The 25,521-nt window shown below is 32.4% G+C and overlaps 1 pseudogene; it reads right to left on the bottom strand.

The window, feature by feature from the left end:
- The window catches only part of LOC104868645, a 31,028-nt pseudogene extending 5,745 nt beyond the window's left edge, over positions 1-25,283 (bottom strand).
- Between the last annotated feature and the right edge of the window lie 238 nt (positions 25,284-25,521).

Genomic DNA, 25,521 nt, shown 5'->3' with positions numbered 1-25,521 from the left:
CTTTGACTTCCCTTTCTTTTACTGAATATGTGCAACATGTATACAAATATATTGCAACTGGATATAATTTTGAATGAATATGTCATATGACAGTACTGGTATATCAGTGATTAGTGTTATACTACAGTGATAGAAACATTAGAATACAAGTTATATTGGATCCAACAGTTCTCTCTGTATATGTATAAGACTATTTTCTAGTTTTATCAGAGCTAATTTAATCACATTTCCTGAAAGGAGTTAATATATCAGCTTAACAGGATAATTTAAAAATATATCTTAAGGAAGAACATATAAAGGTAGTAATATATCAAATTGCTAAATAAAGTGTCTATGATTAATCCAAAGGATTTTCAAGATAAAGTAGGAAAATGTACTTTATAGCAATAATCCTTCAACTAGCTAAGGTCCAGATAGTATAATAAATTGTCATTTGATAGCATGTTATATCTCCTCTAGGCCACTAAAGCACCATTTATAAAATTTATTAATCTAAAAGACATAGTCATAACTGAATAATCTGATATTATGTATTTACTGTATATCTCTAGAACCCTATAGTTCTTAGTTTGAATTATGAAAATCCTGAAAATATTTTTATGGTTCATATATGGGAAAATCGTCAGTAATTTAATTTAATATTTAAGAAGGAGAAATGAAATATAATTTATAAATATATTAACTGCTCATCAGAACTATTAGATATGCAAAAATGTATGTTGCTTTGTAATTACTTTTAGAGAATTTTTGCAGACATGAGGTTCGACCCTGCTTAAGTTACTTCACTAATTCCCTGTTTTCTACCTTTGACAAAATTAAATGATTGTACAATGCTGAAAAATGTCTTAAAAATAGTTTCTAAAGCATTATTGTTATTATTGCATGACAGTTATGATTCTCTACCAGTATGAATCTACCAGTATGATAATCCACCCATCAGCTTCCCTCCCCCAGAACTGTACTTGCTTTTGGAAAATACTAAATCTATTTCAGTTGTGTCTATCAATTATTTTACCTGTTGGATGAAATCTTTGTAAAAGAAATATCTAAAACTTCAGGAACCTGACAATACAATAATTAGAATATTAAGATCATATGCCAGGGTTGATATTTCATACTTAAATGACTTTATAAAGCCTTACTGCTGGAATATTTTAAGAGATTAGAAAAATATTTGTAATCTATAAAAAATAATATAAACTAACCAAACAAAAAGGAACATTATACACATAACAGATCTCAAAGTTCAATAAAATAAGACAAAAACTAGAATTTTGTGATAGAGATAAAATTAGTAGCTTCACAAATCAGCCTCAAATTCCCAAGGCCATTTTCACAAAGGGACAAAATTTTGATAACTTTACTGCTACCATATAATTTTCATATAGTTGCTATAACAAAATACAGCAACTTTGATCATTTAAGCTAACAAAAATTGATCGCCTCAGCTCTGAAGGCCAAAAGTCTGAATTAAGATCCTCTTGTCTAAAATCAAAGTATCAAAAGAGTCATGGTCTTGCTGGAAGCTCTAGGGAAAATTCATTTCTTGATCTTCTCAGCTTTAGTGGTTGCTGGAATTCTTCCGCTAATGGCCATTATCACTTCAACTTCTTCCTGTATTTCGTGACTTTGTATCCTTCTAGCTGTGTGAACACTTCAGCCGGCCTGGTCTAGTAAATCCTAGTGTGATGGCTGACATGTAGGGCCCATGCTCATCAGCCAGGCTAGCCTCTCTATTACAAAATCCTTAACCTGATTACATTTTCAAGATCTTTTACCCAAATACGGTAACATTTGTAGGTTTCTGGAATAAGAATTTCATACACCTACATTTATAAGCAGGATATGACTGCAGAATTTAGAAAGAAGCAAACTTATTTATTCCCTTTAGAAAAAAAGCCAAGAAATGTTTCTTAGAAACTGGTGAAATGGTGAAATAAACACATTTAAGAGAAGTAAAATTGAATGACTACATATTAGAAAGAAAAACTGCTCCACAGCGTAGAGGACACAGCATCACTATGCCTCTTTGAACAAGGTGGAATAAATTCTAGTTCCTAAGGCATTTAACAAAATATCTCAGAAGAGACAGTGAGGGCAATCCTTTTCATTAGAGATTTCACTGCAACTTTCTAAGCTCTATTCACACCTGCTGTGTCTCCTGCTTCAGCCTTCCACCAAGCTCCAGAAAGTTATGAAGGATACAAGATTTTAGCCTCAATCTGCCTCAAAAGGCAAAATAATTTGTCTTAAATAAAGGGAAAAGAGATCCAAGACTAACCTACATTTGGTCAACTTTAATAAAATAACCTAAATATTAAAAAGTTAAAATAATATTACAAACATATAAAGGAAAGGAAAGGAAAGGAAAAAGGGGAAAAGGAAAGTAGAATAAACAGTATTATTAAAACTTTAAACCTTACATTTTGGGTCAAAAAGTCAAATCAAACAATGTTATTGAATACTATTTTAAATATGTTAATCAAAACATATCTAAAGACACTGATGAAAAATCATAGTTCAATAAATAGGCAGTACACATTAAGTAGGCAGAAAAGAACTTATATACAGGAAATAAACAATTAGTAAATATAATCAGGATACACCATTCCTATTAGCAATACACATTATAAAATGATTAAGACTGTATTTAATTGTGTTGGGAATATTTTAAAATATCCATAAAATAATACTGATATACTCAAAAGATTTAACTGTAATCAATAGTAAGACTAAACATTAATCTCAACTAAGGCTGGAATCATAGGAGAAGATAATTTTTCATCTATACTTTCTACTGTGGACATTTGGATTCAATTGAAAGATAATAAACCTTTAGCTGTATTATAGGAATCACTGTAAGATTATAAATAAATTTAAGGAGATGGGTTTAAAAAGAAAAATGCATAATCTGGAGAGTTGAAAATTGATATTTATCTAAAAGCAAAGTATTATGTAAACCAGTGTGTGTGTGTGTGTTTGTGTGTGTGTGTGTTTGTTTGGCTTTGTTTTGGTACCGGTGACTGAACTCAGCTCCTTGAGCTTGCGAGGCAGTTGGTGGAACCACTGAGCTAAATCCACTGCCCAAAGCCATTATTTTTAATTGTAATAAATACGAGAAAAACAGATTTGTTTATAAAGTGTGAGTTGAGTTCAGTTCAATCAACTTTGATGATTTTGCAATCTGGTATATAGAAAAATATTTATTGTTGTTTCTTAAGATAGATAACTGTGAAGTAGGAGGACTGGTGGGTGTACAGGGCATGTGCTAAGATGACCTTCGCAGAAAGAAACTAATGGTAATTTAATATTAAACTGTTACAAAGTATCTTAAGTAAGGGAGAATAAATTTATTTTTTTCATCTTTTTATTGTTCAAAATTTTGACATTGCAAGCAAATAAAAATATGCAGATGTTTTAGGAAAATATATCAGAAATATCATCTTATCTTCACCACGTCTTTGACTGAATAATTTTTAACCAAATAATTGTTTTGAAATTACAATCCAATACAAATATATCATTCTGTGTTTAAACTAACACATTGTTTAATTAGAAGCTTAGGTAAGCCTGCATTATGGAGCCAGTTGTAGGCATAAATTTTATTAGAAGATTTTCTAGTCCTTCTGAGGTGCATGACTAATGTAATCAGATTACAGGTAAAGTAATGCCACAGAACTGCTGCATTTATTCTCATAGGCAGAATATAATAAATATAATAAAATACATGAAATTTGAAGAAAAATTTTAGATGATAAGGTAGCACTACCTACAAACTTCACAAATATCTTTCTTACCTCTTAGGTGATAGCATTATTTAAAGGACATTGGCTAACATTAAAAATCATGTGATCTGGATAACTGTGGGAATCAAACATTATTTGGAAATACATATGTCTGAATATCACTTATAATACATGTTTACAGTATAATAATTGCATTTTATAATTTGAAAAATATTCACAAAATATTTATAATATATGTATATGACAAAAGATTTATGTACAGAATATGTAAAAGGCTTACATCACAATAATAAAGAACAATCCAAAAGCTAAAAACAAACTGAAAAGACAATAAAAGAAGATATAGAATGGACATCAGCCAATCAGTTGATGTTCACTGTCATTAGGGAAAAAAACTAATTAAAAGACAAAGATAAGAAAAGTCTTGACAATATTAAGGTAAAAGTACGGAGCAATAATATTCATACATTTTAAGCAACAATGTAAAGTCAAATAGTCATTTTAGAAGTTTGGAAGTTCCCTTGTTATCATTAAAAATGTGCTTACCATACAGTCCAAGTTATTTAGTCCTAGATTTTAGTCAAAGTAACTGAAAACCACCCAAAACAAGAAACATTTCAGATGAGCTGCCAGAAGTGCATGGATATTTTTTCTATAAAATGGAATATTACTCAGCCATAAAGAATGAGAAACTAGAGTCATTCATAGGAAAATGGATACATATTGAGGATATACTCTTAAGTGAAATAAATAAGTCACACATGTGTAAATACCAAATAGTTTCTCCAGTGTGAAAAAATATAATCATAAATAAGATCCTAATGGTATAATAGACAACGTGAAATAGGAAGAAAAGGGCTAAAGGTGTAGGGGAAGTGGGAATGGTAGGGGGAGGGAAATAAGGGAAAAGAAAAAAATATGAGAAAACGAAAAAATGAAAATAAAGTTTTTGTAAATAAGAAGGGAGTAGGGGGTGAAGAGAGGGAAGCGATATGGGGGAAAAATGGGAACCAAGACCTGTCATGTAAAGGTACAAGATCCCAATGATGAATGTAACTGTGCTGTATACCCAAAATATATCAATAAACACAATGAGAAAAAAAGAAGTGCATGGATAATCATGTAATGAGATTTATAAAATGGCATGTTGTTTCCCATTGAAAACAGTAAACTGCTTTTAAATACATGACAAAACCGCAGAAATATTATGCTAGCCAGTCATAAAGGAATATGTATTGTGTGACTAATTTATAGAAAGCTAAAGGAAAAAATTGATACAAAATGCCAGATATTAGGTCTTATGTCTAAATATTGCTGCTTTCGGGACTAAGCTTTCAACATGTGAGCTTTTAAGGAATTTTAGGATCCAAACTATGGCATAGTCACAAAGCAAAACTAGTGTAAATTAACATCACAGTGAGATATTTACATGTCCAGAAAAATGCCGAAAACTCTAGCAGGAAGACAACATTAAATGTTGACAAGGTTGTAGTTCAACAAAATTTCTTATATTATTACTGATAGAAGCATAAGTGCTTCAGTCATTCTGGAAAACTCTTTGGAAACACAAACAAGCTCTGAGATGCTGCAGTTCTGTGTTTTTCCAGGAAAAATGAGAGCATACCTCCAAAAAGTATCTTTTCCAAGAATGTCCCTTGTGTCCTTTTTCCTAGTCAGAAATCCAAAAATTTCTGGTCAGTAATACTCTAACCTTAGGAGGGAACATTACTCATGGCTATAAAGAAACAAATTACTGACAGGTGCGGCTGCGTGCATGAATCTCACACAAATCAATCTGAGTAAAAGAAAGAACACAAAATTGTATATGCACTATTCTCACGTGAATTTCAATAATAAGTAAAATTAATCTGTGATAGAAATCTTGCCAATAGTTTTCTGAATTAGAAGGAACTGTAAGTTTGCAAAGAAACATAAAATGATTTTCTAGACATAAAGTAATTAAGTGTTGACTGGAGTGATGTTCACGTAAAACTTGCATTTATCATAATTAATATGACAATTCTTTTAATGCTGAGCATTTTGCTGGATACCACTTAGAGTTTGTTGTATCATACCAAGGCCACTTTTAAGATTTAATTGCATTAAACTGGGCTATTCTTCAGTGGTCCAAGGGGCCTTTCAACACCACTGCACGTAATGACCTTGTATCCAAGAGACACTCACAGGCGACCTCGAAGTTGGTTGGATGGCCCATGTCATTCAGGTCACGGAAGCAGCAGCCAGGGGACCCCGATGTGTGGTAAAAGGTGAGCTACTGTGTACCCAGAGGCAGCAGAGCTCACTCCTACCACAGTTCAAATGAAGACCTCGAAATTATTTTGTAAGCCTGAGATGAATTTTAAATGGAGGATGAAGAAGAAAAGGTGTTTTCTGTTTGCTTTTGTTTAGTGAAGACTATAAAAGCCATGGCTATGGATTAAAAAGAAACTTTTTTTTTTCAAAAGGCATATAAACCTTTTATTCTAAACTAATTTGTACTTAATAATAACAATTTTAAACATTGTTAATTGTATTCCATATTATTTAAGAAATACTTTTTATTGCAACCACAAGAAATGTTTATCTACTTACTATAGATGGATAAGTATTCACTGAACCATTAAGACTTTTATAATTTACATGGGAGCAGACATTTAGTGTGCTCAATTTGCTTTAGGACTACATGAATTATTTTTATCATTTCTGACAGTATATAAAACTCTGAGACTGCCTATATATAGTTTGTTTTAACTATAAATCCCACTTCTTTATAAATGTTTGAGTAAAAATCACTAAATCTGAGATTTTTTTGAGGGGTTAAAAATTATTTTCAACATTTCAAACTATGTATGTATTTATTCATCCTATGTATTCTATTAATTGTTATTTCTTTTTATTCCTTTGTTCTTATAAATATTTTTCTAATATTGCTTTCTCTTACAATTTTCATTTCATATATAAATACTAACCAATAAATTCTCTGACACACATGCAATTTTTCCATTTCTGCCCTCCAAAAAACAGTAAATACAGAACCCTACCCCACTTTTTCTATGATTATGCTTTTTACTCTCTCAGCTACCTACAGTTAACCACAAATAAAAAGAAAATAGATGAATACAAGAAAACATTCCAACACAGTCTACTTTATAATGTATTATTTCATTAGTGGCATGTTCATCTGTTTCTGTGTCAAAATTATAAAAGAAATTGTCCTAAGTATATACATATAGGAAAACTCATATAGGTAGATTTTCATATTAGTTACTGTTTCAGGCCTCCACATGGGGACATAGGAAGTAACCAATGTGGATAAAAGAGGACTATTGAAAATCTAATTCTGGGTGCATAGCAATAATTTCAAAAGTGTAAGAAAGGGGTATATGGAATAATTACATTAAATGAACAAAAAAAGAAATAAAGCATTATATTATAAAGTCACTTGCTTCTGTGACTAGTTTTATCTAAATTAAAAATTCATTTTAGCTTACACTGTAGTTTTTAATAGTTGCTGTAGAATGAAATGGCAATTAAAATATTCTATAGAGTAAATTCGGATAAATTCACTTCTTCATTCTGTAAATATTTATTGGTAATCTAGTATTTGTAAAATTCTGTTCTATATGCCCATAATACATTAGAAAACAGCAATGATAAGGATTCCAACTGAAATATATAAAAATCTATTATATTAACTCATGTGCTGTAATGCTTGGAAATAAAATTCTAAATACATATTTTAATAGTTTCACGAGCCAAATAACATTTCAATCACTGCAGACCACACATATGATGGTGGTCCCATAAAACTGTAACAGAACTGAAAAATTTCTATCACCTATTGACATCGTTGACATCCTGGCTACTGTAATACCTTATTCACATATTCATGGTGATGTTGGTATAATTATACTCACTGTGAGGCCAATCATACAAAAGATTAGTACATATCATTATATACTACATATAATACTTGATAACGATAGTAAATGAGTATGTTACAGGTTTGTGCATTTATTATACTATCCTTTTATCACCATCTCAGCTCATAGTACTTATACTTATTAAATAAGAAAGTTTACTATAAAATATTATGTCCTCCTAAGCCAGGAGCAACTTCTTGCAATTTATATTTCTACATGTATAGCATAATATTTGCACAGCTATGAAATTGCCTATGAACATATATCTCTAAATATGTGCTTGTCATTCAGTTTTGCCCGACTGTATCTGTTATAAGGACTAGTACTGTATGCTCGTAGGCAGAAATGCAAAATAAAGTAGCTACTTTGGAAGATATTTGTAAAATCTTTTATAAATTTAAATATAGACTTATGATATAACACAATTGTATTCTTGTATTTAGCCAGAAATTTGAAGACATGCATGACAATGGTCATAGCAGTTTTATTCATAGTCAAATGATCAAGATAGCTTCAATAGTGAAGATAAACAGTGATATATCTATACAATGAAATACTATATTTCACAAAGTATTAATACATATAAAACTATGGATCAATATACAATGCATTTTTCTAATGCAATAAAATCAGACCAACAAAAGCTACATACTGTATAATTCAGTTCAAATATTTACAAAAGGCAAAACTAAGAATGGAAAGAGGTGAGTTGCCATTACTTAGGGAAGAGGAAAGTATTTGACAAGGGAAAGTACAGGGAGTTTTTTAGGAACATGGAAGTAATCTATATTGCACCATAGTAAGTAAACACTATGTCTGCAATGATGAAAACTCTCAGAACATTACACCTTAGTGTATGCATTAAGGAGTTTGAGAAATTGAAGCGTGTATTATAGACTGTGATGAAAGAATCTATTGAAATACGTATGTTTGCCAAATCTTACTGAGGGCACTGAGGGAGGATGTACTAACCCAAGCAATTGTAGACAATGGTGTTTTGACTGTGAAAAAGCAAGCAAGCAAGATGAAAACTCTCAGAACATTACACCTTAGTGTATGCATTAAGGAGTTTGAGAAATTGAAGCGTGTATTATAGACTGTGATGAAAGAATCTATTGAAATACGTATGTTTGCCAAATCTTACTGAGGGCACTGAGGGAGGATGTACTAACCCAAGCAATTGTAGACAATGGTGTTTTGACTGTGAAAAAGCAAGCAAGCAAGAAAGAAAGAAAGAAAGAAAGAGAGAGAGAAAGAAAGAAAGAAAGAAAGAAAAGAAGAAAAAGAAAGAAAGGAAGAAAGGAAAGAAAAGAAAGCCCACAGGAAATGTAAAAAGTAATATAAACTATTTAGAAAACTTATTTTTCTTGAGGGTAAGATTTGCTAGTCTGTCACCATGGAAGTGAATGTACTATAATTGTATATAAATTGCAGAGAGTGGAAGCCAAGTTTCTCACTGTTAGAGCAGGAGGATGCAAATAAGCAAAAAGAATATCTTGTACGTCCCATGTGGTAACAGATAACACCAGTATGATTCATATTTAGCTTTATATTGCATTAAGTCATTACCTACAGAAATATGTACAGATATCTGTATAAATATGTTGCTAAGCACATGAAGAAGCAAGGGAACAGTATGAACCTGAAGCATCTTCTAGTGCCAGAAAATAAAAAGATATCCGAGCAGACACACATGTGCACTGTGAGGAGATATGTCAAAGGAACCCAGATGCCAACTAAAAGCGTTCTCAGTGGCTAAAGTTGGAATAAGGTGAGCAACAAAATGTATAAATTGATGTTGGATTATAACTCCAAATATAAACTATCCATGAGTTCATACTGACATAAATTATTAAACAAATGAATGTGAGAGAAGAGACATATCTTCATTGAATTTCAAGTAAGGTATGTGCCTATTTTGCTCCCCAAAAGATAGCAAGGCCCTCCATATCCTACTTGTGAGGTATATAGAGAGACTCCCTTTCAAAGAGCACAGTGGGGAAAGGAGAAAATAAATTAATTTTAGTTCAACGGCACAGTGAAGACACATTCCTTCAGTCATGGACCAGGGCTAACATCAACAGCAAGGAGTGCTTTTGACAGGACAGACCCTTGCTAAGTTGTGATGAAAATGACACTATGTTCTAATATTCCCAATATGAACGCATCTAAAAGACTGAGAACGTTAGGCAGATTCCAGTGGGAAAGATTCTGTGATATACCCCCAAAAAGACTCTTCGAAATTACCAAGGAGATAAAAGAAAAGGACGTCTGAGAAATTGTTATAGTCAAGGTGAGACTAAGGATGCATGATCAGATCTTAGAATATAAAGAAATTTAAATAGGGCACAGACCTTAATGATAATGTATCAATATTATTCTTTAATTTTGCCCAATGTACCTTAATACTATTAATAATGGCAAAACTTAAGTGTGGGGTAGTTGAAGTATATTTGCTGTTTTCTTCACAAATTTTCTGTAAATCTAGAATAGTTTTAAAATGACAAATTTATTTTTATAAAACTTATCAAGAGACCTGACTTAAGGAAAAGAGATTTTTTTGAAGTTTTGGCAGTAGGTTTATTTGTTTGCTAATTTATTGTTTTGAGCCAGATATATTTCAAAGTGTTATTTAGTAAATTTTGTATTTAGTATTTGTTATAACTTACCTGAACTTCTAGATTCCCTAATCTTTCTTTGAATATTTGATGTAAAGTTCATGGTTGCTAAAGGACAGCTTTTCATAGTTTCCAAACTGAAAATACACTGCCAATCCATGTACTGGTAGGAGAAGTCCAGGTCATGCAAACATAAGTACAGTATACTACTAGGCACAATTGTTGACAGGCAATATATATCCAGTTTTTGTAGAATCAAACATACATCTATATGTTACATGTAGTGGTAATTATTTTTTATTTTGTTAATATATTCTTGCAATAAATAAGGTTGACATTCATCTTAGGAAATGCGTACAAGTATATAACACATCTTCCTACTTTTACTACTTTTTTAGAGACCTTCCTCTCCCCACTTACCTTCCTCCTTCCTTCTTTAAAGCCCTTTTCTCCTTTTTCATTATTATTGTTGTGGTTGTTGTTTGAGATCATGTTTACAACATATAATGTTTATACTGATTGCGGGTATTTGGTGCATGCACATGAGATACCTGAAATCTTTTTATTCTCCCCTTGTCCTCACTCTCCTAGATCTCTTCCCATGTGCAAAAGGTTTATCCGCTCATTCCATTCTATTTACCCCTTATTTTGCTCTTGATTTTTACTTAGCATTTCTCAAATGAGAGAAATTATATGGAGTTAGCTTTTTGTCTGATTTTTCTACTTGATATTAGATACTGAAAAATTGTCCATTCTCATGAACGTACATGGGATTAGACTTTATAAAGCTAGTTCATACGGCAAGTGATATGCCAACTTGGAAGTTATTTTAAGTAACCAGAGAGGCTCTGCCTGCTAAGTTGGCTGAGAAAAATGTGGGATTATGGTGCTTGGTGGTGTGAAAACTGAGAAAGAGGGCAGATAGCCTACTCAGAATACAAATCACATATGCTTCAAAAAGAATTTCTATTAAAATAAATAGGGTGGATTTGCATAATTGCTCAGTCCTTTGTAGATGATTTTTTTCTCAATCTCTACCTTCACTCAAATCTTCATGAAATCAGACTAGTTTGTTAGAATAAACAGAGAATGTCTCTAACCTGCCTGCATGTTAGATACCTTCCTGGAGCTTCTAAACTTGCCAATGCCATGGTCCCTTGCAAGACCGGTTAAATTAGAATTGTTAGTCCGGAGAGCTGTCCAAAGTCTCCAAGTGATTCAGCATACAGATGGGACTGGGTGCCACTGAAGTAAACTCAAAGGCTATGAAACTTAACCTTCTTGGTAGTGAAGCTTTTTGTATAGGAAGCACATATAGGATTTTATCTGATTTTAATTTTGTCTAATCTTGTGCAATTCTCACATTAAATTATAGAATAGTGTAAGAGAAAAGAAAAAATCCACAGCAACACATAAGAACCAGAAAGAATAGGCTAGGGACATCTCATACCTTAAGAAAGAGTGAGCATAAAAAATTCACCTGAGGCCATAATGTTAAGTGAAATAAATCAGACACATATCTTAAATAGCGCATAGTTTCTGTTATATGAGAAAGAGCTAAAAGACACATAATAGTAAACAGGCGAACAGATACTTTACAGATTGGAAGGGGACTAAGATGGAGACAGGGGAAGGAAAAGGAGAAGAGGAAGTAAAAAAAATTAAATTTGAGTTGTGTTATATACATGTACCAAGTCACAACAAGTGTAATCATGTACTACAAACATGCACTAAAAATATTTTTTTAAAAAGGTAAAAAAGATAAAAAGGTCAATATAGTTGGAGAAAGTCTTATATTTAGTATTCATTTAAAAAAAATTTCTTGGTACAATTAGACAGAATAGGCAGAGCTGTATTTTTTAGTAACTTTTTGTAAAAACATATCTAATAAACAAAATATCAATAATGCTCCAGCTCCAATTATTTAGCCAATAAGAGACCCAGAGGACATCATAATTTAAATCATAAATGTTAGAGTACAACTATCAGGTAGTCTATGCTAAATATTCCCAACTTCTCTGAAATCAGTGTGTTCCTAAACATAAAAAGTATATTTCTATTAGAAAGATAATAAAAAAGTGTCAAATACTAGATGTCAGGAATCATGAAACAACACTGAGGTTATTTGGATCTGAGGAGAATTATACTCTAACCCCTGCAGAACAATGAGCATTGCTGATATTCAAATTTAAGCAGAATGAGAATTTAAAAAATAGTATTAATAGACATTTACAAGTATGACAATTTGGTTATATGTATTTTACTACACTTCCTTAATTCATACATGGTTTACTTTTGTGATATTTTCTTAGAGAAATGTGTCTCACTGAGTAAGCAATAAATAGAGGCATTAAAGGAACAAATCTCTTAAAAACGCTGGCTATATATAAAACAGAATCCATAAACATGTACATCTTAGTATATAACAATCTTTAAAAGACAAATAAAATTAGGTGAGTACAACCTATATTTCAAGTTTATTAGCTGAATAATTTCAAGAATCTATTAAGTCGTATTAACCAATTTTCTAATACTTTAAACTGGCCTTTTAAATGAAGCCTTAGAAGGCTTGTTTGGCCAAGGAGAGAACTGCTAATTATCTGTAAACTCACATTGATCTTTAAACTTTCACAGTAAATGGCCCTCAGAAGAACATTTACCCTTCCCGCTCCACATGCCCTGAAAATAGTAACAAATAGAGACAGGGTTAAGTCGAGGTTAGTATCAGTTTGGAGTGGATCTCACTGGGATTGTGCTCTCTCCTGTCTAGTTGGTTTAAATTATATATAGCCAGTTCAAAAATATGCAGGAAAAAACTAAAAATGTTTTCAGCCTTTGGTAGTTAACAATGTGATTTTTCTCCCACGAAATGTACTAAGCCCATGCTCACCACCAGCCCAGATCAAATGCTTGATAAAAACATTTGCTGAATGAGATATTGACTACAAGACTGAATATATTGATTAAATATATTTATTCTAAACTCAACAGTTTTGTAATACATACCTGTATTATATCTACAATATAACAGGTACTGTGCTAAGTTCCAAGGAACAAAATTGAACAAGAGGGCCAGGGATGTAGCTCAGTGGTGCTGTCACATGACTTGCAAGCACAAGGTCCCAAGTTCGATCCCAAGTACTAAAGAAACCAAAATAAAACAACGTAAAAATAAAATTGAACAAGAGTTTTATGAACATATTTTAGAAGTGAAACTACTTGAGATACTATTCATATTGTTACATGATGACTAACAGTTTGTGTAAGTGAATATTTCATATTGTGATTTCAGTGGAAGCTTAATTTATTTCTACCTATCTCTGTAATGTACAATTGAAAACAATGACTGTTCATGAGAGATCCAATATTTCAGTACAAAGACTAAGCATCTGAGCTCAAATTCTGATCGTTTTTTTTTTTTTCCTGTGTGGTTTGGAGTTTCTTAGTCCATGAAAAATTCAATTTTCTACTCTGTAAAGTGTAAAATTAGTGACGGTGTGGTTCTATAGGGCCATCGTGACTATGAATTAAGATGATCTACATCTGGAACAGATCAAACACTTAAGAAACTGACTAGTATTATAATATATAGCAGGCTCAGGTTTCAAAACAGAAAAGCTCCAGGATGCTGATTTTTTTGCAGGTAGATGAAACCAGTTTCAGCTTGCATTTGATGCATAATTTATATAAAAGTAATAAAATGACATTGCTCATGTAAGATTTTGAGGGGACAATCATATCATATAAAAGGAGAAAACTGATACCTACAAGTACACCAATTGCACAACTATTGTCCCCATTATTATGTATCGCTGATTGTCTTCTCCTCCAGAGGGATGAGGAAAATACTTTTGCTTTTTCGGTACCAGGGATCGAACTCAGCACCTTGCACTTGTAAGGCAGGCGTGGTGCCACTGGGCTAAATCCCTGGCCCAATACTTCATGTTAAACTACGATGGTTACCAAAATTTCCAACTTTTTTAGTACTGTGGAAAGAAAACTGATAACGAACATAAAATGGCTCCTCCAGGCTCTTGACTTATTTAAATGAAAATTCAAAGAAACATGAGAAGCCTCAGTAGGACATCTTACTACCAGCAGTTCACTCATTGATTCAGTTACTCACTCAATTTCTCATTCACATAAGATAGTGTTAATATCTATGAGAAATATGAATTGAGAAGCAGATAGGTATAACTCACATTAATGAGAAAAAATACTAATACTAATATAATGACCACAGATTAAATCCCATTTATGAAAAACCACCTCTTTTTAAATCTTTTTCTGACAGGAAGGAAAACTAGGTTATCAAGTAGGTTATCATGAAAACTATAAAAATATAATGACTCTATTGATTAGTATATGATTCCATCAATGACACTGTGTGGCTTTGTTTGAAGAAAAGAGGTTTCAGGATGGAATTTTAAATTGAACTTAATTTGATTTTCTTGAACATATTTAGAGCATTCATTGCAATTATAAATAATAAAGAAGTTATGAATAAAAAGAATTGTCAAGAACTACAAATTGCAATTTAAAGCTTTTAACTGCACTGTAGGCTTACATGCAATTCATGTTACGTGGTATTTATCATACAAATGTCATTTTTGAGGTTGTACTCCTGACATGATAATACTTCTGTTACTCCACACTTGTTAGACTTGTCATTCTGCCAGTGTTCAGGATGCAAGTATATAATTTATGTTACTTAGACATGACTTACTCTTTTGCTGCTATGATAGAATACTGTAGACTGGAGAAATTATAAACAAGTTTATTTGCTCAGATTCTGAAGGTTTGGGAGTCCAAAATCAAGGCCTGCATTTAGTAAAGGTCATTTTCTTGCATCATCACACAGCATACGTGAGCATGTGCAAGGAAGAGAAAGTATGGGACCAAGCTGACCCTGTATCAGTAGGCCCACTCCTTTGATAACTAATTTTCTCTCAAGATAACAGCATTAGTCCATTTATGATGGTGGAATTCTCATGGCCTAATTGTTTCTTAAAGTTCCCACCTTTTAACAATGCTACCATGGCAATTAAATTCCAAAGAGATTTGGAGAGTATATTTAAAATAACTATGTGTGTGTGCATATATTCACATATATATAAATGTATGTCATATATATATATATATATGACAAGATATATTTATATCTGTCCACATTGCATTGTCACTAGCTTATGAGTCCTATTATTCAGGCAAGGAATTATGAGAATTTCCAGTTTTGCCACTATCACCAAATGAGACACTTAAGTCCCCCAACCATGTTAAGCATATGCTACTGGACACATTTGTGCTGAGCAATCCCCAGATTGAAATGACAGGATCGGAGCACAATTGGAGTAATTCTGTTAAACCTCTACATTTTCCTGTGACTCTTCACCCTGTTGCCTGTGCTTCTTGTTAGTGTTATGCTTGAATCCACACCATTAGAGCAGTAACACAGCTGCTGTCACTCCTGCTTATCTAGGGCTCCTGCTAAGACAGAACAACTCAGAGAAAATGCCTTTGCCCTCTATTTTATCACCCAGAGACAAAATTTTTTTTAAAAAGCATACAACCAATTATTTGAAATCTCCCCAAGTCTCTTAGGATGTAGCCAATTGCCCTTGCAAACTCAGAAAAAGAGCTGAACTAAGAAACATAGGATAGGTCAGGACTGATCAAAACTAACATTCAGACAGGAAGAGCAATTAAAATGACAGCAGGAGAAAAGGAATGCAAGATGCCAGACAAGCAGCTATGGTTGATTATCTTTCATTTTAATTTGAACCTGACAAAATTACAAGTCAAAAGTTTGTTATAATCCTAAATTCTTTAAGTTTTGATAAAATTTTAAACAAAATTATATAATTTTATATAATTTCAAGTAGCAAAACAGATTATGCCCAATTTGTAAGCAATTAATTAAAATGTATTATAATTTTTTAATTTAACAAGAAAAATATTTTCCATTGATTAAAATAAACGGCTTATGAATTCTCAGCTCATTGAGAACTGATGTTTTTTGGATGAATTCAAACTAATTTATGAATTTAGATAAGGGAAAAATGTGTCAATAGATGAAGGCATTGGCAGGTAAACATGAGTTGTCAACAAAAGAAACGAGTTCTCAAGCATGGCTACAAAATGGAACCCTCTGGAAACTTTAAAATTCCTGGCATAAGGTCTACTCCAGAAATTCCTAATAAGATGTTATGGTGTGTGGTGTGAGAATATGGACCTTTTAAATTTTTAAATGAAACATACATTGAATTAATATATGAAAAAATGTACATATTAATTGACTGCCATGGGTTATTTCAATACAAGTATATATTGTGTAATGTTTAAATCAGGTTAAATATCTCTCTTTAAATATTTATCATTTCTTTATGGTGAAAAGTATTTCCACATCCTTTCTTAAATTTGGCAGGTGATTCTACTGTGCAATAAAATTTGAGAACTCCATACTAAATATTCCATTATTATATATTTGAAATAAACATATTTGAAATGGGACAAAAGATAAAATCAAATAATGTGAGCATAGAATGACTCGGCCTGAAAAAAGTGTGAACTCGAGATGATTTACTACAATATGATTGACAAATCTGTTAGATGCAGTAATCAATCAACAATTAACTATATATACATATCGAAGGTCCTTTTAAGGGTGACTATTGTAAGAAAATAAATCTGCAATACTTAAAAGTTAAAATATTTTAAAACAATTATTGTGAAATTTATCTATTAAATTTTTAATTATTCATGGAATTATAAAAGGAAAACCCTGTCAATTAAATTATCACTCTCCATCAAATGTATGATACACCTCTATTTCAGACAGATTAAATATGAAAAATAATGATGCTTAGAAAAGATAATGGTAAGGTTGGATCTAGACTTTAGCAGTAAGGGAAAAATAATAACACTTTCCCTACAATTGAGAAAATATAAATATAAAGTGAAAAAACATTGTGTAGAAGTACCTGTCTCTCAACTATGAGGCTCCAGAGAAAATACTTATGACTATCAGATGTGAATAGGATTTGTATGACCCTAAAGAAATAAGGCAGGTAAGTAATATGCATATTATTACATCTAATTATCTTTTGAGTATATAAATGAGAATATTTTATTTTTAAAAGTATAAACAAATGATTTAAACTCTATGTTCTAGAAAATTATCACATTTTGTGTGATAATATTCATTGTCACATAAAATAAGGAAGGACAAAAATGTTGAAGATCCACTTTGGATGTATTTGTTTCTGAAAAAAACAAAAAAAGATAGGAATCCATAAAAGATTTACTGTTGGTACATGCTCTTTCCATCACCAAATCATCCTGTTACCATGGTATTTTATCATTAAAGAAAATATTTATATTGCACTAAATGACAAAGCTATTATATATAAACATTCTAGATAAATATTTAATGTGTACTCAGTATGCCCATGTAATGAATTATTTATCCAAATCCATTCAAAAAATAAAAATATTGGAAGAAGGAAAATTTTATGTGAGCTTTGATGCAAGACTTTCGGAAGTAGGATTTAATACATTCATTTGTTATGTAATTTTCCTAGGTATCATCATAAGTACTAGCAATGAAGAAGAAAGATGAATACCTCATTCTCAAGTTTTTTTCAATTTGCTATCTCACACATTGAAGGAAAATGTCATTAGTTTTCTACATTAACAACAGAACATTCCATTCAAGTTGGATTAAACCAAAAGCAAATTGACTTGCACACACATGTGGAGATGTAGTGTAGTTTTTCCTTTGATGTATCCCATAATTCCAACTTGAGTTGCCTTATGGCTGTGTCCTGTGTCTCTGTAGCAATTATGGGTCTCAAATCTGATAGAAAAATTAAAAAGAAGAGAGACAGAGAGGGCACAAGACAGGAAGTATTCCCAAAGAGTGTCAAAGAACTCTCTCAGAATATTCTTTCACATCTTTGCGTACTTAACTGGGTAATCTTTTTTTTTTTTTTTAATAGAAATTTATTAGCAAAATGGTGTAGAGGAAAAGAAACTTTTTTTTTTCCAGTCAGGGTTGTGCTGAGCCACCTAACAGACAGACTAACAAGAGAAGAGCATACAAATTAATTTAATGTACAATTTATGTGATACAGGAGCCTTCATGAGTAGATGAAGACCCCTCAGAAACAAGAAAACTGGGGCCAGGGATTTAGCTCAGTGGTTTTGCCACCTGCCTCGTAAGCACAAGGTCCCAAGTTCAATCCCCGGTACCAAAAAAGAAAAAAAGAAAAAAAAATAAGCTGATGTATGTTTTATATCATGTGTAATAGAAGGAGATAGTTATAGAGATGTATAATTAAACAAAGAAGGTGTGATTTACTGGTAATTAACGGGAGCAAGGCCTGATTTTTCAGATCTTTTCTTGGGTCTTTCTGTCTTCAGCCATGAAGATGCTCCTTTTCTCTGCTTATAAAGAAAGCATTTCTTGAATGAAGGTCTATAAACCTTAGAAGAAAAGGGAAGAGAGTCAGGAATTTGTATGAACTCTTTCAAGAAAAAGGGAGAGGGGCAAAAGGAGAATGACCTTCTTGCCTCTGTTGTTTTCTAAATTTCCAGAATGCCATATTTTGAACCTAATCTGTTGGCAAAATTATTTTTAGGCCTATCATTCCCCTTTTTGGCCATGAATATGTATACCTTTACCTGAGAAGCAAGGGTCTCCAGGAAATGAGTGAATGTCTGAACATAATTACCATACCTTAGGGAGGCGATTAAGGGGATGGATATTTGTTGTGCAAAGAGCAATATCTGCTACTAAAAACTATCATAGAATTGAGGGGTTTTTTGTACGTAAAAATTGCAAACAGCTTATACGCTGACGAAATAAAGATTTTTTCAGTGCTATGTGACCACATAATTAAATTATCCATAACACTAAAAATGAATACAAGTTGTTAGTAAAAAAATCACAAAATATGTTTTGACTAAGACATCGAAATAGATATATGTCTATCCATACATCCAAATGCATTTGTATAATGTTTATGTATATGCACATACAAATGGACACAATATTTAGGGAAGCATCAATAAATATTATTTTAAAATATAAGTGTTCAACATATCTTGACATTTTGGAGGTTATCTGTGTTTAGACAATTAGACAATTGATTTTAGTTGTACAGTTAATATTTGAAAACCAAAATTAAAATTTATTATTATTTTAATAATAAATATAAACATTGGTTCATTAAATAATTATTAAAATTATTTAAAATAAATGGGAAAAATTTGACTACTAATATGAATGTTACAAAATCAGATCACTTTAGAAAGAATATGATACCTCCTTCAAATTATCAAATCTATTCAAATTATTTAAATGAGTACATTTGAAAAGCAGTTATTACATATAATTCTACATTTGTTGAAATATTTCATGTTTATATGAATATTACTAAACAGTTGCAAACTGTACCAAATATCTAGTTTAATGCAATCTAGAAGATAAGTTTTTAAACTATCATTTAGTCAAAAATTTAGGACATGATTTTTTTAAATCTTACTTGGAAATGTTTAATATCTTTTGACATCTCATAAAAGAAAAAAATAATTTTCCAGTATATAGTTCTAATGAAGAAAATCCCCCAAATCAAGAACAAAAACAAAATTTAAAAATCATAATTATAAAATGGTGAACCTGAAGAAAAATATTTATTAAATGTAGAAAATAAGTACACATCCATCCCAAATCTTTCCTTTTACTAATGTCTGGTAAAACTGATCTGCTAGTTAGTTTTATAAATTTAAATTATAGTGAGGGGGTGAAGGGAGGGTAGGGACAAGAGGAAAAAATGAGAACCAAGACCTGTTATGCAAAGGTAGAAGATCCCAATAATGAATGTAACTCTACTGTATACCTGAAATGTACCAATAAACTTAATGAGGAAAAATAAATAAATAAATAAATTATAGTAACCATAGGATCACTCTTGTGTAAAATAGCATTGATAATATATTCTAGCTTTATATTTTCACACTTTTAAATTTGCATAACTGGAAATTTTAGTAATAAAGTTAAAATAACTTTTAGGTACCACTAGATCTATTCTTACATTTTTAAAATTTATTTTATGGCAGTGATATTTTCTTGGAACTTAGTTTGAACTAAATACATACGTTAAAACTCAACTCTCTTGGGCTGGGGATTTAGCTCAGTGGCTCTGCCACCTGCCTCGCAAGTGCACTGTACTGAGTTCAATCTCCGGTACCAAAAGTGAAAAGTCAACCATCTTACTTAAGATGAAATGATAACTGGGCAGGACTTTATATGTGTGTGTGTGTGTGTGTGTGTACATATTTTGTATATGTATAATTTACATATATTCACTTATATATGTGTATAAACAGAGACAGAAGAAATCCTGGAAAGATTTTCAAACTTTTAATACTATCTCTGCAGGACATTATCAGTGGAACACTTATTTCTAATACGTATTTCTGCTTTAACTACTTTATTGTTAACATTTACTATATCTTTAATGAGGGTAGTTCAATGAGGAGAATAAACAGTGGACTTTGATTTGGGAAGGTAAAGACTAAGTTCTAAAGATATTGTCAGAGTGCGTTCACACTGGAACAATCATCTAAGTAAGACTTAGAGTAAGATTAAAATCCTATCAGATAATTATTCAATTAACTGTTCCGCTGTGACCATAGTTTAGTTTAAGAAACATAGAACATGTTGCTATGTCTAATGGAAAGAAGGTCAAAACATTGCAGCAAACCAATTTAGAAAATTTAAGAGGGCTGTTGCATAAGCCAAGAAAGAATCATACTTTTAAAAATCAGCCTTTAAAGGGAGTGTATGCTTAATTAGTGCTGGACACAAAAACCAGAACACAGACAACACAGAGAAATGTCAAGTGGAGTGGCTGTTAGAGCAAACTAGCAACCCTCATTATGCCAAACACAGGTTATTCGTTTTTCCAATCATTCCTTCATTGTCTTATTTCATCATTTACTACATAGGTAATTATTGAACATCTAATTCTGAGAATAAGATATTGACCTGCAGTTATCAGTAAACACTTTAACCTTCTGGCCAGTGCCTTTAGGCAGGAGTGAAGAGTCAGAGAATCCACAGATGGAATGAACATTTCCAGCCGTAAGGTAAGCTGTAAGGATCACAGTGATATTTGGGGTCATGGATTCATACATCCACTTGATTAATGAATCACAATTACTTCTTTTATTTCAGGAATTGTTGTTTCACTGTTTCTATCTTCTTGGCTAGTAAAAGCAACTTTGTGGTGCACAAATATGGTCCTTTATGTTCAAAGAAACAAACCACAAACAAGTTTTCATTTTCTCCAAGGAGTACAGCCAAATTCCAGGAGCATGGGCTTTGCCTCTACAACGACATTAAAATTCCAAAGACATCAAAGTTACTGGATTTGCATACTTTTTTCTTCCTTCACCCAAACGCTTGTTAGTCTGTCACTGGATTTGCAAAGATAAGCAGATGTGGTTTGTTTTCTTCATACTGCATTTTCTGCATCACTGAAAATTTCATAGAATGAAAAGGATCTATTTCCCAAAAGGGGAGAAATCAGAACCCCCTTTTTTTTCCTGCTGTTCTAAAGCTGCGCTAAACATGAGACTACTGGTGACTGCATCCTCCATTTTTGAAAAGGGATTTGGATATATTTCAACTACTTAGGAAAAGAACAGGAGGAGGAACATGTATGTTAACTAAATCTCTGGATATTTTTTCAATTTCTTGGGATAAGAACAGGAGGAGAAACATGCCCTGTGTTAACTAAACTACAGTGCCAACTTATTTAGGGTGATTCCACTTTTAGCCATTGTAATTCATTCTTTTTAGATGGAGAGAGAGTTCACTTCCAAAACTATAGAATACATTTTATAATAACGCAAGTACGTAGTGACATTAATTATACATCTTTATTTTATTTTGGTACTGGAGATCGAACTCAGAACTTTACCATTGCGAGGCAGGCGATGGAAACACTGAGCTAAATCCCCTGCCCAATAAATCTTAATGTCACTGTTTTTAGCTAAAATATTGTCATCTTGTAATTTTATTATTACATAATTGGTAAGGTTCTGATGACATTTTAAGTGAAATCTATCCTGGGATTCTTAAAATAGGACATTAGTGAATTGGTGGGCTCTGTGTTGATCTACTTAGCTCCATGACTAAAGCCTGCAGAATACTTAATCTACTTCAGGAGTTTGTTCTGCCCCGAGTTCTGAAAGCAATTCTTTTGTTTGTTTTATTTTTTTGTATTTACTAAGTAGCTACATTTATTGACTATCACAGGATAGTAGCAGTAACAGGGAGAAGGACAAAGAGTAAAAGAAGGTGAAGGGAACAACGAGATTCGAGGACAAGAGGAAAAAGGGACGCTAGTGTGAAGGGAAAAGAGGAGAAATTCTGTTCTCTAACAAGAATCCTTTAGCAGTCCATGAGAATTAAGTCTGAATTGAGCACTCTGACATTTAAACTTCATTTTTTGTAAATAATTTCTTACTTCATTAACAGGTGTTAGAAGGATTTATTTAAATGCCATTTCCAGTAGTATTTGGAATTTCAGTGAAAAATCTTCTATTCAACTGGTACAATTGTGTTTATGTTTGTGATTTTATAGAAGGGCTATACTTTTATGCCTAAGTGATTTTTATAGACATACTACATGTAGTGTAAATGTTGTGCACTATTCTCCACACTGTCTGTTTATGTATACAGTTTAATATCTGGGTTACATAAGCCAGCTCACAAATATAAGACATTATTAAAGTCAGTTTTGAATAACTTTTGCCATGTGTGAGATCAGTAGACAATAGATGTCACCCAACTAACACCCACCTAATGCCTGTGTCCCAGCTACAGCAGGATGGAGCTGTCTATCGCCTGCATTGCTTCTTGGGGTAGCTCACATACTAATAAAGATTAATGGGAAATATGAAGACTTATTCAACTCAGCACGACCCTGAAATTCCATTCCAGACCCTCCCGTGGAGGTGAGAAACAAGACAACTAGACTGCCAGCGCTCTTTAGAGTTCTCCTCTACCCTATCCTGTCCCCTTCTCATGCTTCCAGGAGGATTGGTCCCAAGAGTACTCCTTAGGAAACATTTTCCAATCAGGTTCTGTTTCAGAATCTGCTTTATAGAGAACTCAACTTGCAGCTCCCTCTTAGGAAGTGATTTGCCTTTTATACTCACTGAGGTATATTTGTATTGGACTTTGTAACCTTTAGTTCAACATGTATTTCTCTGTATGATCTTTCATAATGCTCAAAACAAATGAAATCATTCCTCTGATGCTTTCAGATCCTAGGACAAAACTTGAGACTAAGATTCTCTATCATATACCTATTAAGTAGTATAACTTTATGAGCTAATACGTACCAAACTGGTACATTTTTTTACTCCTCTTGACCTACCAAATGTGTGTTTCTTGTGAGCAGGCATGTTCTTTCTTTGTTAGCTCTCTGATATTTGAGTCAGATCTTATCCTTAAGTTACTTAGTAAATATTTTAACTGATGATATGAGTAAGTAGATGGTTTCTTCTGCATACATAGAAATCCCAATTCCACTGAGCTCCATCCCTTTCTTACAGGGTTGGCACCACCTGCCATCCCAGATGTGCAGTACACACACTTGTCTTATTCCTGCTCTCATCCAGAGTAATCTGTTGCATGATTTAGAAACAACAAGGGTCCTCAGGCCACATAAAGTAGATAAAATTTTTACCACCTAAAATGATTTTTAGCTAAATAGATGCACCTAGACACCATACCCTTAAGTGAAATAAAGCGAACACACATTTAAATATTATGTTGTTTCTCCAATGTGAGAAATCAAAAGTAGAAAAAAGAACTAAAATGTATAATAGATATTAGGAAATAGGAAGAAAACATTTAACTGAGAAGTAGAACAAGGGAAGAGGAAAGGGGGAAAGGAAAGAAAGGACAAGAGAAAAAAATAGAAATAAAAAATGAAAACAAAGCTTTTATGACTAAGGAGAAGGAGGATTGAAGGAGGGTGGGAAAAAAGAAGCAAGACATATCATGTACAGGTTCAAATTCCCTATGATGAATGTGATCATTATGTATATTTAAAATACACCAATAATTATTTTTCTTTAAAGCAATAATTTTTGCATCTCAACCTTCTTATTTTCTTAGAGGTTTCTTCCTATTTGTCAATCACATTGTCTTTCCTGATATTTTATCTAGATAGGTTACACTTAGGGTCCAATTATCAAGAAATGGTCAAAATCTGTAATATAAAATCTGTAATTAAACAAAAGGGAGTGAGCATCTCCTACTTGTCAGAAGAGCTAAAATTCTTTACAGTAATAGAACTGATTCCTTGGAGGGTAACTGTCTGAATTCAATCATAAAGAGTGAAATAATAGTTAAGAGTTCATCTTGCCATCTTTAAAATATTTCGTCTCCATTTAATTACAAATTTTTCTCTTTCTATTTAAATTCTTTGAAAATTCAGAATTTACCTCTATTACATTATATAATAGTTGAAAACAGCACAGGATGACCCCAGGAAAATCCAGTGTGACTCACTGTGACAAAACCCTCCCTTTCTTATCAGATTTATCCCCACCTTGTCTACTCCACTGTATTACTTATCTCCTCCCTGTATTGAGTATCTTATCATTATCTTTCACAGAAGTTTTGACATATTAATGTACCTACTTCTTATTTGTAAGCTTTAGAAAATGAATCTGTGCATTCCCAAGAGGGGCCTCAGCAGCTTTCCATCTCCAAAGGCACAATGGCTCTGAAATCCTATTATTTACTGTAATTTTCTTCATTCATTATTCTGGGTTATTACTTCATATCTTAATCGATGCTAATCCAGCTTCATTACAGCTCATACTTTTTCCCTACTAGACTGAGAAGTACATGTGAGAAGCAGAAGCTTCATGGTTTCCAGCATCCGTGGTTCAGGGTGGAGTGCCAACATGCCGTCAGTTTGATGTGTCAGACTATGTATGATTGTATTGAGGCTAAACCTCAATCCTAGCAAAAAATGAAGACTTTTTAAAAATTTTAAATTGAATTTATTGGTACATTCTAGGTAGACAGTACAGTTACATTCTGGGATCTTGTACCTTTACATGCCAGGTCTTGGTTCTCATTTTTTTTCCCCTTGTCCCCACCCTCCCTTCACCCCCTCCTCCCCTCCCTACCTTCAAACACTT

The sequence above is a fragment of the Fukomys damarensis genome, unplaced genomic scaffold, assembly GCF_012274545.1.
Source record: "Fukomys damarensis isolate Sample0158 unplaced genomic scaffold, DMR_v1.0_HiC HiC_scaffold_4, whole genome shotgun sequence".
Classification (NCBI taxonomy): Eukaryota; Metazoa; Chordata; class Mammalia; order Rodentia; family Bathyergidae; genus Fukomys; species Fukomys damarensis.
Note: the sequence above shows the minus strand (reverse complement) of the source record. Positions and strands in the feature narration are given on the sequence as shown.